Raw genomic sequence first — 23318 nt, 5'->3', positions numbered from 1 at the left:
CCTAGCAACATGAACTACCTAGATGCTGATCCTTTCAGCTCTTTCTCCAGCTAGGATGCTTTCTTGAGCTCCAGTGTTAACCTAATTAGCACATGTGAGCATTGTACTGGTTGCCTTCTATCCCAGAGTATGAATATACCAGAAGTTTTTAAACCAAACACTTACTGATGGACATTTCAGTTATTTGTGTTTTTGTTTATCTTTTCTTCTGCTCTGACAACATTGCAATAAAATCTTTAAACATGAATCTTTAAAAAGCAGTGATCTCTGTGGATAAATGCATACACTGAAATGAGCGGACCATGTGTTATGTGTGTTTAAGATGCTGATACATGTTATCAGATCATCCCCGGACTTGTACCAATAGTTCATGGGTGTGTCAATGTTTTGAATTTTCCAACATGGTCAGTACTTTTGTCTCGTCTGATATAGAAAAATATATGATTTAAATTATATTTCTTTAATTAGAAAAAGGGTTGAAGATCTTTTCTTACGTATGTTGTCCATTTAATTTTTCTTTTATGAATTGTCCATGTTTTTGAAAATACTAGTATTTTACTTATTGTTTTTAAAGCACTCATGGTATATTAAGAATATTATCTCAAAATACCTTTTTCCTGATGTCATTTTTTTCTATCAGCTTTGTTTGTTGTGTTTTTTGGCCATAGTAATATTTCTTTAAAATAGTTTTCTAGCTATGTTGACATACTTAAAATGGCTTTTCATGTTACAAGATTATGAACATATTCACCCAATTCCTTTATAGTGATTTTAATCTAAGTTTTTTTTGGACTATTGTTATGATCCACATGGACTTTATTTTGATATGAAGGATGAGGGGAGGATATGGCTTTATTATTTTTTTTTTCCCAAATGGGTAGCCACATTTTCTCATAATCATTTCCCCAGCGACTGAGATCCTTCAGATGCAGTGAATGTTTCCCATCAGCGTCCTCATCTGTAAAGCTGGACTAGCAATTTTATGAGCTGTCGGGAGCTGAGATAACCCACGGAAGCCCCGCTCCACAGAAATGGAGATAGGGCAGATGCAGAGGGTTCTTGTTATAGGTATAACCTCTACCCTCTACTGCTGGCTCAGAATCTGGGGCCTTTGGTCACAACTTTAGGGGCTAATTTCATCATCACTAAGATCAGAAGATCTGGACAGCTGTAACTGAGGGACTGTGTGTCCCAGAGCGGAAGCAGGCAGGGATGAAGAATGCCCTGAGGTACCTTCCTGTTTTGCATAAAGGGGATCTAGGATGTTGACTCAGGGATTAAGCTTTGCGGAAAATATACTTCTGCTACTTACCCATTGTGGTGACTTCTTGGAACTTCATTTCTCTGCAGGAAGATGCTGGGTGGCTAGGCAAGTAGAGCTTAAATTGAGGCAGCCATAGCCAAGGAACATCTGGGACCAGCAGAAGCCGGACAAGGCAGGGAGGATCCTTCTTTGAGGATTTGGAGGGAGCATGGCCCTGCCAACGGCTGCATCAGACTTGTGACCTCTTCATCTGTCTCTTGTTTCCTGACATCTATGTTCACGTTTGCTAAGCAGCCCCAGGCAAGGGGCACCACACCTTTACTTGGTGGCCTGTCTCTCCCTGAGTCTGTCCCCCCCCCACTAGTGTTTTCTCACCTCCCAAATCGATCTGTGGTTTCAGAGCTGCAGCCAAGGTAACTGGCAGCACCTGTTGCTGTTGCTGTTTTATTATTTTCATTGTCACTGCAGTTGGGAGGAGCACAGAATTCCCTTATTAACCTGCAGATCTGGAGAAAGCCATATCAGACATCAGACACCTGAGGTCTGTTCTCACCTCTGTAGTTCTGCAACTTTCTCGGGTGGTGCTGATAGCTCAGGGTGGATGTGAGTCTCCGTGCAGCTTGACAAAGTGCTTTCAGTGCCCCTGGTTTCTGTGGGGAGTGGCATGGGCCACACCACACCAGGCCTCAGCCTGATAACTCAGGCATCATCTTGGCCCAGAGCAGTTGGGGCCAGCTGCTACAGCAGGTCAGGTGTGAGGGGCACCTAGAGAGCTGGCATGGCTCCCCTTGGGACGTGCAGGCCCCTGAAGCTGCTGGAACATTATTTAAATAAGAGCCATGCTTGCAGGCATAAAAACAGACGGAGCCATTGAATATCATAGTCACAGTGAAGAGTGCCACATAGATCCGTGCTGGGCTGAAGAGAGATGAATGAATATAGCTTCCATGCCTGTTGTGGCCTCTGGCTGAGCGGAGCCCCTCCCTGGGAGGTGGTGAGATCCAGAATTGCCTTTCCGCTTGTCCTGAGGATGGAAGCCTCCCGTGGCTGGGCTGCAGGCAGAGCGCACTGTCTGGCCCATATGAGATGCTCACCAGCTGGAAATACAGGGGCCAGTTGTTACTAAATCCAACGGCAAATGAATTTGGGGAACAAAATTAAAACAAACAGTTTAGCAACAAATACCAGTGGTGAAATCTGACATATAAGTGGTAAGTAAATGGGTTTCCTTATCACTCCAGAATCAGCTGTCTGAATGCAACGCATGATTTATTCTCCACCACAGCTGTCTGTCCCCTTCCATAGGTGCTCTTCTGTCAGTCCACCTGGTTAGGAGCTTTGGGAATCTTCATACATGTACATATGCAGTGACTTTTTCTCTCAGTCAGTATTTCCCCAGGAACATCAGAGACTGTGTCCCATTCATTAATTTCCAGTGTGTACCTCCCTGGTGGAGAATAAGAGCACAGAATCTCTGGGAAAGGACCAGAAGGAATTTGGGGTAATGTTATCAATAGGTTCCCAGTATTGGGTCCTGAGAACAGAAGTGATAGTATTTGGAAACAGCTGACCCTCAGATCCCTTGTGGGGAATTCAAGATCCCTTGCAGAGTGGTCACAGCTAATGTTTCCAGTCATACTGCCCCCGCCCCCCCCAGCTTTCACCCTCCCCCACTCCCATCTGGTTCTCTTGGATTCTTATCCCAACATCAAGGTTGCTCTTCACCTGCACCTGCCTTCCCTGCTTTCTGTGCCTTTGCTCTGCTCCATGTAGCTGCCCCTGCCTTGACCGTCCCTGTTTCCAGCTTCTGTCTTGGGAGGACCGCCTCCTCGCCTTCAGAGCTGAGGCTAGACATGGATCTTGTCTGTAGTATCCCTTTAATCCACCCACCCACCCTCACCTGCTAAGACCATGATTGTTTCTTCTTAAGCTTTTCCATAACCCTGGGCGTGGCCAGGGAGTATCTCTCATTCATCTTTGTATTGTTTGGAGTTGGTGAGTGGAGTTTTTCCAAGGTTTTCTTTGCAAGATGGGAAGGCTAACGTGGAGCGGAGCGCTGCCTGGGAAGTGCTGGGGGCTGCGGGGAGGGGGGGGGGAACCTCTAGAAGGGCAGAGCAGCAGCACCCCCACTGCTCCCCACAGTAACAAGTCAGTGCAACTGTCGGGACTCACTGGGCTGACCTTGGCCAGGGAGGCAGGGAAGGCAGTGATGCCCCTGAGCTAACGTGGAGAGAGAGCTCGTGCCGTGGGCTGGCTCCAGCCGTGCCTGCAGTGGTCTCCAAGGAAGGGCAGTTCTGGGTCTCTGAGTCGGTTGTCATGGCAGCTGGCCCAGACCCGCCTCGGGGGCAGGGTTTCACCCTTGGGTCAGTCAGGGCAGTTGAATCCCAAAACCTGCTTACCACTTTTGGTGTGGAGTCCCCAGGCTGAATGAGGTCCGCAGGCTGGAAAGACTGTCCTCTTTCGTGTCGGAAGGCCCGCTGCCCTGCAGTGTCGGGGCGGCGGCTGAGGCCCCATCCCCGCGACTGGGTCTGGCTGGGGGCAGTGGGAGCCGAGACTCTGCTGCCTCTGGCTCAGGTGGGCTGCCGTGCCCTGCCTGGTGACCAGGTCGAGTGGAATCCATGTGGCCTCGCCATCTGTGTGCCGGCTCTCAGGGTGGAAACCAGGCTTGGGGTTTGCCTGCCAGTGGGGAGAGCTGGAGGCGGCATAAGCTGACCAAGGGTCGCTGGGCGCTGTTCGGTCTCCTGTCCCTCCAGCTCTCGTGTGTCTCCTGGCCCATCCCCCGACTGCCGGCTTCTGGAGCGGAGCGTCAGGGGGCCCACTCTGGGCCTCGGCGCCGGCAGGGTGGCGGGGACAAGCACAGCCAGTGTGAAGGGCAACGTTGTGGCAGGGGTGCCAGGGAGGGAGGGATCCTGGACCTCTGAGCCGGTGCAGAGTTGAATGTCACGCCTGGCACACATTTTTAGACTGTAAAGTGGGACAACCCAGTTACTTGGCATTATTCATCTAGAAATCTGAATGAGTTATCCATTGCTTTGTAACGAACGACCCCCAAACTTGATGCCTGAAAGCCCCAAACATTTGTTGCCTCACGGTTTACGTGGTCTGGACTCTGGGAGAGGCTTGGCTGGGTGAGCCTGGCTCGGGGTCTCTGAGGACAAGGCTGTTACTGTCTCAAGGCTCAAGCACACTCTTGTGGTTGTGGACAGGCCTCAGGTCTCATGACCAGAGACAGCAGTTCTTTGCCATGCGGGCCTCCCCATACTGCTGCTCACGACGCGGGAGCTTGCTTCTCCTGGAGCGAGTTTCTGAGGGTGGGGTGCAAGATGGAAGGTGAAAGCCAGTCTTTTTATAACTTTATCTTCAGAGTGCCATCTCCTCCCTTCTCCATGTTCGACTCACCAGAAGCAAGTCAGTAAGTCCTGCAGACTTCCCCGGGAGGGATGACACAAAGGCGTGAGTCACAGGAGGCGGGTTCCCCTGACAGCAGGTGTTTCAGCAATGATCTCGCCTCAGTAAAGGTGCTGATTTTTGAGGATATGAGTGGATGGAGGAGTCAGGAAACAATTCAGGAAGAAAGTAACCCTTGAGAGGAGCCTGGGGGACTGTGTAATTCCAATTCAGGTACTAATGACCAATGAATCATTATTGCCTGAATAAATGGACAAAGATACACAGCTCCACCTTCTACCAACCTCCACCTGTAAAGCCCTGCATTTTGAACCACAAGGTAATGATTCATAGGGTGTGTCTATGGAATAAACTGCCCCTGATTGGGAGCTCTGTGACCAGTCCACAGTAGCATGTCTCCTCATGGCCATGTGCTTCCCCCACAGTGAACTCTAGGGACCCTGACCCCACCTCTTTGCAGCTACCCCCAAAGCACTGGGCTTAAAAGCATAAGCAAACTGCACACAAGGCCAGTCTGCACTTGGCCGAGAGCCCCGCACTTGAAGTCGGGGGGGGGGGTCTTCCAAGCAACGTGTTCAGTGGGGTCACTTCCGTTTCCCCCTGTACACAGAGCTGCATATGTAGGGTAGACACGAGAAGGGGACATGTGGTAAAACTTCTCAGACACGCCTGCACCTGGAGTGACTCTTTGGCCTGGCTTTGCTGGAGGCGGTGGAGAGCTGTGCTGAATTGCAGCGATCAGACTGGACCTGGGTGCATCGATGGTACGAGTATGGACTGTGGTTCCCCAGAGGCCTGACTGCAGCGCCCACTCCGCGACCAGCTAGCACGGCCTTGCGCTCTGCCCTTGGTGTGCATGTGCTCTTGTGCAGCGTCTCCGAGGCCTTGCTGGGAGGGCCCAAGACTGCCCTTTCCTAGCAGCATGGCAGACACTTGAGTAATGCCACCCCTGTCCCCAGAAGATAGATCTGGTTTTGATTTTGCTCTTTTGCTTCCAGATCCTTTCCTGGTATCAGAAAACAGCTAGAAGTAAAGGGAGGTCTTAAGTGCTTTATCATCTCCCTTCCCCACATTGTCCACGAATCCCAGATAGTATATGATTTGCTCATCGCAGCAGAAACCAGTTGTAGGGGATAAACAAACCCTTTGTCTCCAGATCTCTGAAGTGTTTTAAACAATTAATCTGGTGCTTGCTTTGGCAGCACATATACTAAAATTGGAACAATACAGTGATTAGCATGGCCCCTGCACAAGGATGACATGAAAATTCATGAAGCATTCCATATTTTTAAAGAAGACATACAGATGGCCAACAGACATATGAAAAGATGCCCAACATCACTGATCATCAGGGAAATGCAAATCAAAACTGCAGTGAGATAGCACCTCACACCTGCCAGAATGACTAAAATCAACAATAAAAGAAATAACAGGTGTTGGTGAGGATTTAGAGAAGGGGAGCCCTTGTGCACTGTTGGTAGTAATGCAAGCTGGTGCAGCCCCTGTGGAAGAGAGTATGGAGGGTCCTCAAAAAGTTAAAAATAGAGCTACCCTATGATCCAGTAATTGTACTACTAGGTATTTGCCCAAAGAATACAAAGATACTAATTCAAAGGGGGACATGCACCCCGATGCTTACAGCAGCATTATCTACAGATATCTACATAATATCTCAAATTATGGAAAGAGCCCGTGTCCATCAACTGATAAATGGATAAATATATATATAAAAATATATAAATGTATATATTCCAAATATATATCTATATGGAATAATGTTCAGCCATAAAAACTGGACTGATGAATTACATTAAGTACATAATAAAATGATTATGAATAGGTCAGCATTAATTTAATCAGGGGCAGTCTGCTCAAGTGCCTTCAGTATGCAGACAGTAGCTGGAATGTGGGAAGCTGCTGGGGGCAAGATGGTGGGGATGGAACAAGAGAGCACATATCCTGCCTAGAAATGTTCATGTTTAATATTTAAATAAAATACAGCACTGGCCAAAACATGTTTGTAAGCCAGAGGGCCTCTAGTCTATAAGCCCTAATTTGGTGGACCAAGTGGGTAAGGCTGTTTCTTGCACTGTATCACTGCCGAACTGGAGTGGCACAAATCCACAGCATAGAAGGATCCCTCTGCAGACCTCAGACATACATCTCAGTAATGGGTATGGCCTCAGGCACAGCTCTGTAGCTACGTGGCCCGAGTTACACACAACTGGGTTCCTAAGGTCCACCTGTGGGTTCTTCCAGGGGCATGAGAACTCCTAATAGCACAAAAGGTATTAACTAGAGGTTAGGGTTGGGGCTCTGGGAAGTTTGGATTTCATTACTTTGTTTCTGTTGACCCCGAAGCCAGTCAGATTTCTGAATCTTGCTTATCCTCAGCTCCCTCGTTGGGAAAGAAGGGGTGATACCAGCACCTCCCCTGTGGGCTGCCTGGGAGGGTTCAGTGTGGAGAGAGATTCTCAATTCTCAAGAGCATGCTCAATGAGGGGGCACCTCTGCTCCTAGGGTCATTCCTTCTGTGCTCCCAGAAGATTTGAGGGGCCCAGACCAGGACCTCGGAGCTGATGGAAAGGTGTGGGAGAGATTCATGTTTATTTATTTATTTATTTTTTTAATTAGATTTTATTTATTTATTCATGAGAGAGAGAGAGAGAGAGAAGCAGAGGGAGAAGCAGGCTCCCCGCTGAGCAGGGAGCCTGATGTGGGACTCGATCCCAGGGCGCTGGGATCATGACCTGAGCCGAAGGCAGATGCTTAACCATCTGAGCCACCCAGGTGCCCAAGATTCATGTTTAAATTAAAGAGCTTCAAACATTATTGAAAGGCTCCAACTGTCTTCCCAACTGCTTCGGATTTCTCTGTCTGGACTCTGTGAGCCCTTTGCTTCTGTACCATGCCTTTAGATGATGGTTTTCTGCTCTTGTCCTCATCCCACATTTGCCACATCTTTCAGGGGACTGCACGGTATTTGTTGAGTGAATCAGGGAGCCAAACAGAGGCTTCTCTGGGCGCTCCTGTGCGTACTTTAGGACTTCTTCCTTTCCAGACTTCCAAGACCTGACATCTCCTGCCCTCTTATGAGGTGACTTCCCAGCCTGGTGCTGGGCCCCTCCTACCTCCAGGGCTTCCTCAATCATTCACTTCTCCCTGTGATCCAAACCCCAGATGTCAGATGTGCTCTGCTTGACATTGCAAGTACCTCTGCTTGTCCCCTGTGCCTTATGGTCACTCGCCCTGAATGCTGAGAGGAAAAGTCCCAAAGGAATCCTATAGATTTGCTCAACCAACTCCCACCGAGCCCTTCAGTGTACTCTGCTGATGGTGATCCCCACTGCCCAGTCCGTTCTTCATCTGCTCACGCCCCTGTAACATAACCCTGCAGGCTGGGGGCTTCAGCAGCAGACACTTACTTCTCACAGTGCTGGAGGCTAGAAGTCCAAGATTGGGGTGATGACAGATCTGATTTCTGTTGAAGGCTGTCTGTCTTCTTGGCTTGCAGATGACCACCTTTGCACAGTTGCCTCCCATGACAGGGAGAGAGAGGATGCAAGCTCTCTGTGTCTCTACTTATAAGGGCACTCATGCCATCAAGAGAGTTCTACCCTCATGACCCCATCACCGCCCTAAGCCCCCCCAAATACCATCACATTGGGGGTTAGGCTTTCAACATGAATTTGGGGGTATGCAGAGTCTATAGCATCTGTGCTCACTCTTCTAGACCCTGCTGTGCCTTTCTCCCTCATGCATCAGTACTCGGCCAGCCTGCCTCTCCCTGAGCTTTCCAGGGTGAACCCCACAGTCGTGGCACAGTCTGTGGTTGAACCCCTCTCCTCCTCCCCCAGCATTCGGGTCTTTTCCCTTTGCACATGGATCCGTGTCTCTCTCTGCAGCCTGCTTTTCCACATCATACATCACCTCTCCATTTGTATGTGCTCTGGCTTCTTACACGGGAACAGCACACTTGATCCGTGGGAGGCACTGAGAACTATAGAAAATGTGCCACACAACTTCATGAGGAGTCGATTTGACTTTAAGTTGGGGGAAATACAATGACATTAATTTGAAGTTAAGATATATATACACACATGCATACTCATTCAACTATATATAGAATATATTAGACTCAGGCAAAAATGTTTGAAGGCACGTCATGTGCATTGTGCACCCAGATTCTTAGGGCTGGATGTGTACTCTGCTGAGCCACTGGAAGTACTTTGGGGGGAAATGTCCCAGAGAGTGAGGTACAGGGAACTTCCTCTTGAAAATTAATCTCAGAAACCAAAGACATGGTTTTCCTGCCTGAGAGAGTTCCTCCCTGCCATGAGCCCCTGGTCCGCCCGCTGAGGCCCTGGCACACTCTTCCTCTTTTCTGCTCCCAACCTATGACAAACACTAACCATCCCACAGCTTCTCTTCTCTCCAGGGTCCGCCTGTGGACTGTCCACTCGTGAGCCTGGGTTCAGACGTTCAGAATCTCACCCAGGGTTTATTTCTACTTCATATTTGCCAGTTGCTCTGCTTCTTCTCAGTTCATTTCATCGTAACATTTTCCTTTTGCTTTGTTTGAGATGGAAACAGACCTACAAAGATCAGAAATATGTACTTTTTGATCTCTTGAGGAAAGGGCTAACGTGACGTGTTTGTTTCTCAAGGTTATAAAGTCCTACAGATAAAGCTCAGTTTTTAATAAAAAAAAGGATGGTAGATTCTGGAAAACCTTTGTTACATTATGACCTTCCAGTGCCATGGCTCAATGGCACAACCATAGCAGGGAAGGCTTCAGCCTCAGGGTCTGCGACCAGCCGGGAAGCAGGGGTGGCCAGGCTAAGTCCTGTCTTCCATCTATAATGATGACTACCTTTCTCCAGCATTGCTTCACGAGAGCTGTTGGTACTGCATCCAAAACAGTTGAGTCAGCTAGCTCAGGCCACTCAAATTGTTCAGTTATCCTTCCTTGGAAACTGTACCCTCTGTCCTGTCTGGCAAGGAGAGTTGTCTTAGCACCCAGCTCAGTGCCGATCCCCTGGGGCTTTCCAATATTTGTTTATTGAACTGGTAATTTAATTAATATAGAGTCCAACATGCATATGGAAATGTATATTGACATATTTCAGTTCGAAAATTCTTCTTAACAGAATTAGAAAATTATGTAAGTTCAAAGAACTAGAGTCACTCAAGAAGACCAACTGTTTTTATTTTATTTTTTTAATGACTGAAAGTGTATGAAAGTAACAATGGGAACACATTTCCTATAGAACTGTTCATGTTACTCTTTGTTTTGACACTTGCTAAAAACTTAAAAAATCTGGGATTATGTGTGTGGACCATTCTATCTTAATCAATATCTGCTCATCACTTAGGGGATGTAAAATAAAAATACAGCCAAAGAAAAGATTCCTGAAGAGTTTTTGATAAATTGCTTGTGACTGTCAGAAACATTGATTCCAACAGATCTCAGGCAATAATTTGAGAATGTTTTATCTTTGGCGTGTATTGCAAATGGGTTAAATTGTTTTGCCAGGTCACTTACACCCTGTCATCCCACACTTCCATTGGATTCAACATATTTCTAATTTAGCTGGAAATATTCAGGTTTCCAAAACTTTGAAAAGTAGAATTGTTGCTACAAAACATACATTTCACTTAATCTGCCATTTTGGAGCTCTTTGGGAGATGTGAGAAGGCCCTCATGAAGCACGTACTTTTAAAACCAAGACGGGGCAATGCCTCGCCAGTCCTGGCCCACTGATTTCCTAAGGAGACCCTCCAGGGGTCTTCCAGGGGGTTGTGGGGTGAGCAGCTGGAGGCGGCCTGGGTCACACATGTTTCTAATACTGAGTTCTATGCTAGACTTGAAACTGGTTCCCACACTTGAAAATCACAGGCAAATTTAGAAGAAATGCAGAAGTGTTCCAGCAGTAAGGAAAAAAAAAAAAAAGCTTTATCTACTGCAGATTTTGGGGCACTTGTGTGAATCAGGCACCTCTGTCTGCATTTTTTGCAGAGTGGTGAACTAATGAGGTTTGACTGGTTTTGCTTTAGGCAGTCCTGGAATTCTGTCCTGAGCCTTTCCAGTGACCCATGATCTCCAGGAGCACACTTCTGCGTTCCTGTGCCTTGTCTCCTCGTGTCTCACCCAGCAGAGTTCCAGACTTCTGCTGAGTCCCCAGTGTAGTGAATGAACCCATTCATTGGAATTACAGTGGTTTCTATACGTACATTAGAATTCCTCCAAACCATCTCTGCTGATCCCCCCACAGCTTCTCATCTCTTGATCTCTTACTTCACATCTTTACCTTTGCCCTTATTCCTGGCTACTGTCTTGTGGAGCACTACTGACCCAGGTGGGAGAACCCCGCACCTGCCTTCTGGCTGTTTCCCCACCCACGGGGCGAGGCAGCCTGCATGCCACCAGGAGCCTGGGCCTGCCTCTTCCTCAACCCTCCCCCGACAGGCCCTGAGGGATTAGCAAGCTGGGCCCAGCCCTACAAGGACAGCAGAAAAATTAAGCTTTTCTGATTCCATGGTCCCCCTCAGGGCAAGGAGTTCCCTTTGGGGTCCAGGCCAGGCTGATTGAAGACTCTTTCCTAATCTTAAACCCTTTAGTGGGAGAAGCGTCATTATGACCCCAGTTTGCCATTATTATCCCAAACAGTGTTTTATCACTGGGGACCGCGTATGTGCTCTGAGAGAGGGCTACTTGCTGAGCGTTGACAAGACTACACCCCACCACCAGCCCCCATCCCAGCACTTCCCCCTCGGGCCCTCTCTCCCATTTATCACACGTGGACTGAACACCGCAGAGCTCTGGAGGTCCCCTGGGGGAGACACCTCAGAAGATGGCTGGGCAGGCGAGGGCCTGAGGGGCTCAGACCCTCTTGGGTAGCACATCGGGCTCTCGGCAGAGGAGGTGAGCGTGCTGGGGACACTCATGCGCACCATCACGCTCATGCTGCCCAACCCAAGCCCCAGGGGACAGTGTCCGTACCTCCCTCTGATACTTGCGGCACAGAGGGCCAGCAGGTTCACGTGCTTCTTTAAGGCCAGGTGCTGTGAAACAGTGGATTTGAACTCTGCTTTCCCGGTCCGTGTCCCCATTCTTCCTACGATTTCCAGCATCTTCATGTGACATCGTGTTTCTGAAATGCTCTCTGTCCCCAGAGACAGGTATTCGGTTCTCTTTACTCGGGTCCCTCTTGGGTCACATGGGACACTGGGTTGGGTTGACCCACGTACAGGACAAGGCAATCGGAAGCAGGACAAGAAGTATGTGGTGCTAAGGGGCAGAGCACAGCAATCCAGGGATGACGGCCACCACGCCCCCCGCCCTCCACACACGATTTTTTGACAAAGTGGTCACTGATTCTGAGGTTAGAAATACTGATCTTTATTTGGCCTTACTCAGCCTGTTTGCAAAACTCCCAGATTTTTGTGGCCTAAAGTGCCAGTGAGATCCAGCTTAACCAAACTTTTACTTGATTCAATTTATTATGAACCAGAATAGATCTTTGATGCATCCATAAAGAGTCACGGTTAAGATGTTAGTCTTCTCTGTCTGCATTCTGGATTGTATAGGCCCCCAAAGAGCAGATATGCTCCATTGATCTGACCATGTTTTTAGAAAATAATGAACACGTGGCTGTACCATGTCACCGTGGTGAATGTGAACTTGTGCGGCACACTTTTGGGTCATCCAAATGGAACATAATTGCACATCTGCACTCCCTCCGATGCAGGCTCCACCCACCCCCAAGACACCCATTCTGAATTGTGTTTCCAAAGCTGTAATCATGTTGTGGTTATCAGGACACATGGTGGCTGCCCTGGACTTCCATTTGGTATTTCTCAGAGGGTGGCAATTGTGGGTGAGGAGCCATCAGGGACGCGGTTCCTCTCCCCAGCCACGCTTCTCTCAAACCCTGGGGTTTGAACAGCAGGCCGTTTAGCCAGCTTTTTGTCCTGCCAGGGAGAGCTTTGCTTTTTCTCCTGTGGCTCTTCTGAGTTCAATAAAGCAGAAGCTCAGATCCCTATCTCTCCCCTTTTCAGTTGCCAACTCCCACGCCAACTCTTACCTCATTGGAATAATAAAGCCCGTGCAGCCCCTACTTACTCTTCAGCCAGTCCCCAGCGCCCCGTTCTTGAGCAGTATCTATCTCAACTGCAGGGTGGCACTCTGGCCACAGACTCCAGCCTCCTCCTGGGTGGTGCACACAAGCTGCACAAATGTCAAATCGTCAACTCTTACATTTTCTGGGGATCTTATCGACGACCTAAATAAACCCTTCCATTTTGACACGTGGTGCAGCTGGGTTCCAGAGAGGTGACAGTCAGCTCAACGTTAGCACTGCGTGGTTGGTCATTCAGTCTGGACTCGAAGAGAGGGTGCTTGGCGTCTCGTGCCATGGTCCTTCCCTGGCGCCATATTTGGGATCCAGGCTCATTTCTTTCACTGGTTGTTGCTTTTTTATTTTCAAATCCTGCTAGTGTCCATGTCTTTATTTCTGCCCTGCTTTGTTCCCAAAATTATTTCATGTGGCTTACAATACTGTAATATAATAAAAGAGCAACACATAGATCGATTTTTTAAAATTCAGCGTGAAGAGAAAAGAACGATAAAATGGTACAATGAAACTAGTCATGGGATTTTGTACTATAAAGTCCTGCTGACTTAGTGAAGTTGGATTGCAAGTTAAAACGTGGGCTCTTCCCGGCAACCAGAGCAAAAAGAGAAAGTGTGCAGTTGAAGGTCCACGCTATCCATAAAAATGTATCGGTTACTCAGAAGTAAGCTTTTCCTGGCCATGTTTTGTCCTATATTCTGGATTTGGTTTTTTGTTTGTTTTTGTTTTCATCTGAGGACATCAGTACCATGTCCTTCATAAAATGTAAGTTTATTTTCCTGTCACACATTCCCTCCAGTTTTTTGTACCATTCCCCGGCTTCCTTCCTTCCAACTAAAGGCGAATCTCCTTATTCAGTCGGTGGCTTGTAACTTTTCTCGGTAGCCGGGCCTCCTGAGCTTTCTTTGCTGTCCCCCCCTCGCCTCTGCCCAGGGCTGTCATCCTTCCTCGGAGCAGGTGCTGCTTGAGATGTTTGCTGTGGTTCATCTGCTTTTGCCTGGTGCCTGAGCAGAGCAGCTGGGCACATGGGCATGGAGCCCCCATCGCCGGTGCAGTTGTGCCATTCTCCTGCTTGCTGGCAGTGAAAGGGGAAGACAGGCAGGGAACTGGGGGCTCCTGTCGCACTTGCCTTCTGCCCCTGGGACGCCTTGTTCCCTGGCCTGTCACCAGGACCCAAGGAATGCTCTGGGGCCCAGGTGGCAATGGAAGTTCAGGGGCCACCAGGCAGAACACATCCTGTGCCTGGCAGAAACCAGTGGAGAGTTGTTTCTCTAAAATTTTGATATACCATCTATTTGTATTGCCTTTCTGTCTCTTTGCTTGCGTATTATCCATGTATATATCCCTTGCCTGTTTCCATAAATTGTGTGAAGGGACATCACATTTCAGATGTTACAGTAGGATGAAGGGAATATCCAAGGGAGCTGGGGCCAAGTTTACTTGCCTGGCAGCAGGGTCCTGGCTGCTGGGTGAATGGAACCTTTGGGGTACGTTGAGTCCCATTACTCTCTAATGATGACTTGTTTCTGTTCCTCCTCTAGCGACTTCAACTGTGAACTTCTTTTCTCTTGGGCATCTTGTGGATTGACAGGCAGTCTGTGGACTGTGAGTGTTCCCATTAACACGCTCAGCCAGCACATGCCAGACGATCACCCAGTAATAACACGGCATTTGTGTAGTGCTTTACAACATTGACTAATTGATTCTCGGGGGAAAGGATCACTTATGTGTGCAGGGATTTTTGCAGTCTGTTTTGTTTCCAGGCCTCTGCTGTGATCACCGAAGTCACTGGGCAGAGCTAGAGGACTTCACAGCGTGAACATCACTGTTGTACAGCTCTGCCTTTTTTCAGATGTTCCTCAGCTTGACCAAGGACGGCAGCGGTGGAAGTGGTGTTTGATAGAGAAAGCTGGGGGTGGGGAGAGAGACTTTTGCTCCTGCTCAGCTGTTAGCATGCTGGGGGATCTCCGGCTGGTCCCTTGGCCTGTTTCATTGGCTGCAAAAGGATGACATTGAATTCGGTGACCTCTGTGTACCTGTAAGTCTAAGCGTTTGGCCAAGAATGATCTTTCCTGCAGGCACTTCATACTTCACCTGGCTCGCAGATCTTAGCACTCTGCCCCCTAGCTGGTTCTCGGTTCCTCACACTCTTTTACAGCCCCTTACAAAAGCTGAAAGGGCAGAAACAAAGATAATGAAACACAGTGCAAAGTGAAGCAGTCACTAAATCCCTCACTCCGTACACAGAAAATTATCACCAGCTGTTACCCATCTAGCAGAACGCACACACTGCGTGCCCAGCCAAACCACTTCCAGGAAAACCCAGAGGATCTGAGCACAAAGACACATTTTCCCATAAGCTACATTTGTGTTTTCGTTAGAAGCATTCCAACTCGGAGACGTGGTGCATAAGCACCGAGCCCTGTTCGCAGGATCTCTGCAGAGCTTGTATGCACACTGTGTCTTCAGCACGTCCAAGAAGGGCGTCCGAAAGGGTCCTCTTATGGCAAGTGCTTGTAGACTCTCTAAGCTCTTATTAGTGCTCTGCCTGGTGAGCAGGTGAATGCAGCGTGGTCCGTAGCTGTGTTTACACGCATTGGCTGTACGTTTACTGCCCAGCTTCTGTGTGTGACACTTTGCTGCGTTTCCGAGTATAGAAATCAATCAGACAGGTTTCCTGCCATGAGCAAACCTAAAGTCTGGCTTAACTGACAGATGTGGAAACCAAAATACAATATTACACCATTATAAGGGCTTTTCTAGGAATTTGGACCAAAGCAGCAAGCATCAGGATGCTTGGAGGAGCCAGAGAAAGCTTCTAGAAGGAGCTGTGTTAGAGCTGGGACAAAGGCATGCATGGCTAGTTCTTGAAAAATCTATTTTTTCTCTATGATTAGGGGTTTTTAAATTTGTTTGTTGCTTGTCTTGTGTAAGAAATCTTTTCCTACCCTAAAACCATGAAGATATTTTCAAGGGATAAAGATACCATTTTCTATTCTCTTCTAAAACCTTTATAATTTTGCCTTCCCTATTTAGAATTATAAGACACATAGACGTGATTTTTGCGCAGGGTGTAAAGTAGAGATCCAGTGCAATTTTTTTTTTCCATATGGATACCCTACTTCTGAGCACAGGTGCTGTGTTGAAAGCAGATCATGGGAATGGGAATTTCGTTCATTCTGTCCTGTTGACAACTTCAGAGGAAAAGCTTTCATTGCTTTACTACAGGTATTAGGATTTTTGTAGTGTTTTGGCTGATGCTTATTATTAGATTAAGGTGTTCCTTTCAAATTCCCCTTTGTTTAGAGTGATTTTTATCATGAATTACTATTGAGTTTCATCAAATTGTTTTTATCCATTCATTAAGATCATATGGAGTTTCTCCATTAATCTGTTGAAGTGGTGAATTTCATGGAATTTCTAACGTTATGCCAATCTTGAATTCCAGGTATTAAGCCATACATTTCTCATAATGTATGAATTCCTTTATATACCACTAGACTTGGAATGCCAACTTTTTTTTTTTCAGGATGATTGCATTTATGTTTAAATGTCAGATTGTTCTATAATTTACCATTGTTTTTCAGACCTAGTCAAGTTTTGCTGTTAAGGTTCTTCTAACCTGTTATTTGTGGAGAATACTCCCCCCCCCCCCGCCCCCATTCTCTGGAAGACTTTGGGAGAGATTGATTGAATTTGCTATTGAAGCCATCTGGGCCTGGAATACTCTTTATGAGGAAAAAGTTTTGTTACTGATTCATTTACATTAATTGAGTCACTTCTAATGAGTTTTGTTTTTTCTAGGAGCTCACTCATTTTGTTTAAATTTTTGATACTGGCATAAAGTGGTAAAATCACCTACATTTTCATTTTGGATCATGCTTTCTTTTCCTCTCTTTTCTCCTTCTTTCTTGAGCAGTGTTGCCACAAGTTTATAAATTTTCTTCATTTCTTCCAAGAATTAAATTTGTTTTTTGACCTTCTTTATTGTGTACCTTAAAAAAAAAAAACTTTATTGATTCCTGCATTTAAAAAAATTCTTTACTTTCAATTTTGTATGGATATCATTCTAGATTGTTGATATGGATGCTTAAGCTCATTAGTCTTTCTAATGAAAGTTTTTCTCTATTTCTTTTCTAATATATATAAAACCATTTCCTGAATTTTGATATGTAGTATTTCTGCATTATTTTATTTAAACATATTTTCTAATTTTCCCTTAAGTTCTTGATTATTTAGGCATGTAATTCTTAATTTCCAAACATGTATGTATTGTCGAATTATCTTTTGTCTATTTTTACTTCCAGTATAATTGCATGGCCATCAGAGGATATACTCTCTATAAATTCATTTCTTTAAAAAGTGAGTCATTGTTTTGTGACCCAATATGTGGTTTATTTTTGTAGCTGTCTCTGGTGTGTTTTAAAGGATAATGAACTGTACAGTTTGGGGGATAACATTCTATGTCTTTACCAGCCAAGTATGTTATCAAGTTGTGTGTATCTCTGTATCTCCACTGTTTTTTGTTTTGTTTTTTCTCTTTGAACCACTAATTAGTGAGAGTTGTGTCAAAATTTCTGAAATGGTGGTGGGTTTTTCATTTATCCTTGTAGTTCTAGCAATTTTCATTTTATGTATTTTGAGACTATTATTAATTGCCTACAAGTTTATAAGTTTTTTCTTCTAGGTGGTTAGAATATTATGTTATTATGAATTGATACTCTATTAATTAGTTTTGCCTTAAAATATATATTCTATAATGTAGTTACATCGATTTCTTTCGGTTAGTGTTTCCATAGTATATGGTGTTCTTTCTTTTTACTTTTGACAGTTTTTATTTGCTTTTTAAGTAGGCTCCACACCCAATGTGGGGCTTGAACTCAAGACCCTGGGATTAAGAGTCAAATGCTCTACTTACTGAGCCAGCCAGGTACCCCAACTTTTGAAAGTTTTATCTGTTTTAGATATGTTTTTATATAAACTGAGTATATTTGGATTTTGTTTTCTTATTCAGGCTGTGGCGATTTTTATCTTTTAGCTAGACCACTTAGTTCATTTAGTTAAATGAAATTACTGATACATTTGGTTTTTAGTCCTTCATGTTATTTTGTGCTTTCTATTTATCTTTGTTTCCTTTCCCTATTCTTTTAGTGGCAACCTAGTAATTATAACTGTATTTAATTTATCTATATTAACAAATGCTTTTGTCCTTATTTTGGACAAGACAGTACTATAGATCACTAACTCTCTTTGTCCCCCTCCTGACTCACTGGCTGCTGTCTCTCTTGCCCTTGGAGATGACATGTTCTCTTAGTCATCTCCATAACTCTTGGCAGATCAGGGTCCCCAAATGCCGTTCTGACTTTACCATCCATTGCAATAATTGCACTTACCTTTTTTTCTAATGGTTATGCATTGCCACCTAGCTTTTGGTATTCTGGGATCCTATTGTCATACTGATATCGGGGAACACCATTCTGTGCGAGCATTTCTTACAGTTCGTCATGACCTGTAGAATGCATGAACCTGATGTCTCCCATTCACCAGGGCATAGCTTCTTGCTTTGGCAAACAGAGGGCCTCCAAGCCCTCCTGCCTACTAATTGACTGGTATTCCACCATTCCCTGTTAAAACCAAGGGGCTTCAATAGTCTATCAACTTTAGCAATCCCAGTTTTCTGAATTTGATCCCTTCTTCCATGCTGCTAGAGAAGTTCTGAGATTTCTAGTTTACTTAACATGGGCCATTGCTTTCTCCCAGCTCTCAAGTGCCATTATAATGTGTTATAGTGTGTTAGCACCATCTCCCATGGTCCTTGCCAAGGTGTTAAATCCTTGCTCACGGGAGAAACCTCCCTTATCCTCCTTTATGTTTCACCCTGACCTTGATCCCACAATTCCAGGATCGAGTCCCATGCATGTTTTCTTGGTTTTTGCTGCTGTATCTTGGTGAGGTCTTGTGGCTCTTTTGGGGTATAGTTCCTTTCCTGTGTCTGTATGTCCACCACTTCCCCAGCCATATACGTTGGGACTTAACCCTAATTATTGATCTGGTGGCTAGGAGGCCTGGTGGGATAGATCTTAAGCAGGGGGCAGGGGTGGGATAGAAGTGGGATTGGATTCCTGTGGTCTTATATGTTAGAAGCCGCTTGATTTTAGCAGGAAGGAGTGAGTCACTTCTGTAAAGGACTTGGAATTCTCAAGTACATCTGTCTAGATGACAGCACCCCACACCTCAGGTTCCACCTTCCCAAACAGGAATCTGGCCTTGGCATAGCAGCCTTGCTGAAGTTGAGAATTCAACCTTTAGAGCCTGCTACACCAAATATTAACTTCTGGACCCAGTTCTCTAATTTTCTACCCCAAATATCAGTAACATTCAACAATTGCCAGTCAAGTCCATTGTCCTTATAATTAATTACGGTACCCATACTTGAATTTCTCAAATGCGTGTGATATTACACTCCCGGGGCATGCCCTTCAATATATCCCTTCCCGGTTCATAATTGTGAACATTTCACAGTTGTACTTTAGTGTGCCCTGGGCTCTTCACACTTCCTTTCCTGGTCCTCAGTGACGGGGTCTTCATTGACAGTTGGCCAGGAGGTCATCCAGTTCCAGAATCCCTCTTTAGAGTCAGCTTCCTCAGACCAGTGCTGGAACTGGCTGCCCTAAACCAGATTCCTGGGAAAGCGGACTCTGAGATACAAATTTGAGGGCAGGAAGTTGATTGGGGGTGTATCCTTGGGATCAATATCTGTGGAGATTAAAACAAGTAGAATTGAACAGTTGAAATGCACTCAACACAAAGGTCTCAGCTGATTCCACAGGGAACTCTGGATGCTGTTGTCCCGCCTGGAGGCAAGGAGACTGGGTTTTCACACGCCTTGCTGTCCCCAGGGAAGGGAAAATCACCTTGTGGAGATGGCTGTCTTGAATTGCAGGCAATTGGGGCATTTCCTGGAGGGTGACTTAGCTGTGAACTGTCAACAGCTGGTGGAATGGCTCCAGGGAGGGTAGTGGGGCCATTGCCTGAAATAGGTGGTGTTGTGGCTGGCTTTCATTTTTTGAGGAACTTGAACCATTGATGCCAGGTTCAGAAAATAAATGTGGGCTAATTTGGGAGAAAGGTCAGTTAGGCTGGCTTTTCTAATCAGTAGGAACATTGGATCCATAGGGATTGGGAAGTTTTGTGTTGCAGAGATTCTGCTAGAGAGATAGACACCAAATGGACTGAGACTAGTAAGAAGAGTGTCCGTGTTTTCTCCCGTATGTACTCACTCTATTCCTGTGAATGGTTACAAGGAGAGGAATGGGCATGGAGTTCTAGTGGGCAGAAGCCAAGCTCAGACCCCAAAATATTGTCCAATTGTAAGGTCTTAATGTGCAGTGTGAAAAATAGGAGAAACTTCTCAAAGAAATTCTGAGTCTTGGGTTTTGTAAGAAATGGCCAAGAATGGGCAGTAGAGAATTGGTGAGTGTTCTAAGTAAGTAGAAGTGACATAGTCTCCAGGGGAGTGATTTCTGTCACTGATTCATGTTGTTTGTTTATACATCAGTAAGATTGTGGAGGGCAGCGATGATCAATAACCTGGTGTTATGGACTGAATTGTGTCCTCCCCCAAATCCATATGTTGAATCCCTAAGCCCCAATGGGACAGCATTTGGAGATAGGGTTTTTAAGAAAGTAGTTATGATGAAATCAGGTCCTAGGGGGGCCCTAATCCAGTAGGACTGATGTCCTTATAAGAACAGGAAGAGACACCAAGGATGTCTGCACCCACAGGAAGGACCATATGAGGATACAGGAAGAAGGCCACCATTTGCAAACCAAGGAGCAAGGCCTTACCAGAACTCAAACCTGTTCACACCTTGATCTTGAACTTCTGGACTCCAGGACAATGAGAAAAAAACAAAAACAAAAACAAAAAACCACACAAAACAAAAAAAAAAACTTCTGTTGTTTAAGCCGCCCACTTAAGATATTTTGTTATGGTAGCCTGAACAGGCTGAGACACTTGGTGATTTCTGACCCATTCTGTGCACATCAGTGTGCCTTGGGACATTGGTTAGAAACCTTTTCAATGTGGAAATATCATAGGAATATACGTATTTGTTTTCTTTTTTAAAGATTTTACTTATTTATTTGAGAGAGAGAATGAGAGATAGAAAGCACGAGAGGGAAGAGGGAAGAGGGTCAGAGGGAGAAGCAGACTCCCCGCTGAGCAGGGAGCCCGATGTGGGACTCGATCCCGGGACTCCAGGACCATGACCTGAGCCGAAGGCAGTCGCTTAACCAACTGAGCCACCCAGGCGCCCTAGGAATATACGTATTTGAAGGAAAAGTGAAACAATACAAAGCATTGAAATGATTAAAATTCAATTTAATATAGTGGTTACCTCTGCGTGATTTCCTCTAGGGAAGGTAGAAAGGGACGTAGGGGAAGAATTGGTACAAGGTGGGCTTCATCTCGATTTGCAATATTTCGTTCCTGCAGCTGGTTGGTGGGGGCATTGCCATGTATAATTTCTTTTATGTCTTTATATCATTTTTGTATACATGGAATATTTCATACAATGTTAGAAAAAGAATAGTAAAATATTTTGAATAGTCACTGATTAATTCAGTATTTATTGAATCCTTTTTAAAAAAAAATATTTGAGAGAGAGAGCAAGAGGAGAAGGAGAGGGAGAAGCCGACTCCCTGCCCAGCGGGGAGCCCCACACAGGGCTCGATCCCAGGACCCTGAGATTGTGACCTGAGCCGAAGGCAGACGCTTCACTGACTGAGCCACCCAGGCGCCCCTGAATCCTTTTTTTATAATATTAGTAGATTAGAGGGAAGAAGTAATCAAACATATGCTAGATTTTCTTTTTCTTTCCTTCTTTTTTCCTCCAGCTTTATTGGTATATTACTGACAGATAACATTTGTAAGTTTAAGATAACAGTGTGACAGTTTGAAACACATATTTATTGTGAAACGATTAAACAGTAAGGCTAGTTAATACCTCCATCGCCTCACAAAAATTGTTATTTTTCTCTACTCTCATAATAGCTTTCCAGTATGCAGTGCAGTATTGTTAATTATAGTCACCATGCTGCATATTAGATCCCTGGAACTTATTCATTATACATCTTGGAAGTGTGTACTCTTTGACCATCATCTCTCCATCCGCCCACCCCAGCCCCTAGGAACTACCATTCTCCTCTCTGTTTTTATGAGTTTGGCATTGTTAGATTCCACATATAAGTGAGAACATACAGCATTTGTCTTTTCCTGTCTAATTTATTTCAGTTAGTATGATGCCCTCAAGGTCCATCTGTGTTGCCACCAAATCAGGATTTCCTTCTTTTTTTATGGCTAGGTAATATTAAATACACATATACAAATACACACACACACACACACACACACACACACACATACACACACATATATATATATATATATATATAATTTTCTTCATCTGTGGATGGACACTTAGGTTATTTCCACATCTTGGTTATTATAAATAATGTTGCAGTGAACGTGAGTGTGCAGAGATCTCTTTGATATAATGATTTCATTTCCTTTGGATGTATACTTAGAAGTGTAATTGCTGGATCATCGGGGTAGTTCTAATTTTATTATTTTGAGGAACATCTATACTGTTTTTCCCAGTGGCTACACCAGTTTACATTCCCACCAACGGTGCACAAGGGTTCCCTTTCTCCACATCCTCCCCAACACTTGTCTTTTGTCTTTTTGACGACAGACATTTTAACAGGTGTGAGATGGTATGTCATTGTGGTTTTGATTTGCATTTTCCTGATGATTACTGATGTTGAACAACTTTTCATATACCTTTGTACCTCATGTACCTTTCGTGGCCATTTGTTTATCTTTGGAAAAATGTCTATTCAAATCCTTTGCCCATTTTTGATCCAATTTTTTATTCTTTATTTTTATTTTTGCTGTTGAGTTGAATGAGTTCCTTATGCATTTTGCATAGTAAGCCCTGTAGATAGATGGTTTGCAAGTATTTTCTCCCATTCTGTAGGTTGCCTTTTCATTATGCTGACTATTTCTTTAGCTGTACAGAAGCTTTTTAGTTTGATGTTGGCTTTATTTTTCAATGTAGTTGTGTTGCCATTAACCCAACCATGCTTATGGCCTGGACCCTCTTACAGTTAGACTTCTGCTTTTTCAAGGTCGCTGTGTTCAAGGCTATAGGGCTAGCTTATTTAAAGAACTTACCTGCAAAGTCTAGTTGTCTTTAGGCAAAAGATGCACATTTATTATTTTTTTAAAGATTTATTTATTTATCTTAGAGAGAGAAAGAGACAGAGAAAGAGAGAATGCATCTGTGCAGGGGCGGGAGAGGGTAGAAGGAGAGGGAGAGAGAAAATCTCAAGCAGACTCCCCCCTGAGTGGGGAGCCTGATGCGGGGCTTGATCTCAGGACGCTGAGATCATGACCTGAGCCGAAATCAAGAGTCAGACGCTTAAACAGACTGAGCCACCCAGATGCC

General features: G+C 45.2%; 1 non-coding gene across 1 annotated transcript; it reads left to right on the top strand.

The window, feature by feature from the left end:
- Positions 1-5858: 5858 nt before the first annotated feature.
- On the top strand, positions 5859-5962 carry LOC112821365 (U6 spliceosomal RNA). The gene has a single exon (XR_012379896.1). It is a non-coding gene; the product is annotated as a U6 spliceosomal RNA (small nuclear RNA).
- The last annotated feature ends 17356 nt before the right edge of the window (positions 5963-23318 follow it).

This window comes from Callorhinus ursinus, unplaced genomic scaffold, assembly GCF_003265705.2.
Source record: "Callorhinus ursinus isolate GAN/ISIS: 27379988/994484 unplaced genomic scaffold, GSC_fseal_2.0 scaffold10, whole genome shotgun sequence".
Lineage (NCBI taxonomy): Eukaryota > Metazoa > Chordata > Mammalia > Carnivora > Otariidae > Callorhinus > Callorhinus ursinus.
Note: the sequence above shows the minus strand (reverse complement) of the source record. Positions and strands in the feature narration are given on the sequence as shown.